The sequence below is a fragment of the Nestor notabilis genome, unplaced genomic scaffold (assembly GCF_000696875.1).
Source record: "Nestor notabilis isolate BGI_N333 unplaced genomic scaffold, ASM69687v1 scaffold27538, whole genome shotgun sequence".
In the NCBI taxonomy this organism is placed as follows: Eukaryota; Metazoa; Chordata; class Aves; order Psittaciformes; family Psittacidae; genus Nestor; species Nestor notabilis.
Window position 1 is genome coordinate 20,161 of NW_009939107.1, and position 991 is coordinate 21,151.

Below are 991 nucleotides of genomic sequence, written 5' to 3' on the forward strand. Positions count from 1 at the left end.
AAATACCAGACATAAATTTTGTCATACTGACATTGTGTGGTCAGATGCTGACATTCTTTGATCAGATAACATATTTTCAGACAAAAGAAATGCAAGAGATAATCCACTTGGGCGTCAGCAAAAATGTGTTATGACACCATAAAGGAAATCCTTAGTTATGCTAGAAGAATGTGGGGATTACTGGAAGAATGGTAAGGCAGGTAAAAAATGGCCAAAAAGAGGGAAAAGGAGATAATCAGGGTAGTCCTGACGTCCTGAGAAATGGAGTATCAGACCAGAGTGCTCCTTAAACATCCCAAGACAAGAAAGAAAGAGCAACGAAGCTTTTGAACAGTCTTCAGAAGGAAAAAAGGGGCAAAATTACTTCAGATTATCGTAAGAGAGAACTTTATCAATTTACTATATAACATTTCTACAAATGTGACTTAAGAACACAACAACCTGCATTCAACAGCTTTCCTGTTAAAATTTATTTTCATGTTCCAGTTCTTCATGCTGCAAAATCCTCTCAGCATTCAATGAAAGAATCTCAATACAGAAATCCAAGTTGTGATGGAAAACTTTGAACCTGATGAGACAACAATCAAACCATAATAAATATAGGAGAGAAACCATGGGTTTTGACTCTGTCAGGAGATCTGTAAGACTGAAGGCTCTGCTGATGGAGAAAATCATAAAGATCATTATCCAAGGGAAAGTTCAAAAGAATTTATATAAACAATCCTGATATTCCCCTTCATTTTGTAGCAACTGAACGAAGTTTAATATCCATGTTGAATAATCTGGGGATTTTTTTTTTTAATATATAATTTTCCAATTGTCAAATTAAATACTTCCCTTTATATAACTACAGAAATTGTGAATGTTGTATATGGGCTTCATAATTTGGACATTTTTCAAGAAATATTCTAGAAACTGAAATTCAGAAACATGTAAAAACAGGTTTCAACACTGTTGTATGTGTTCTTAACGACAGAAAAAGAACAAAAGG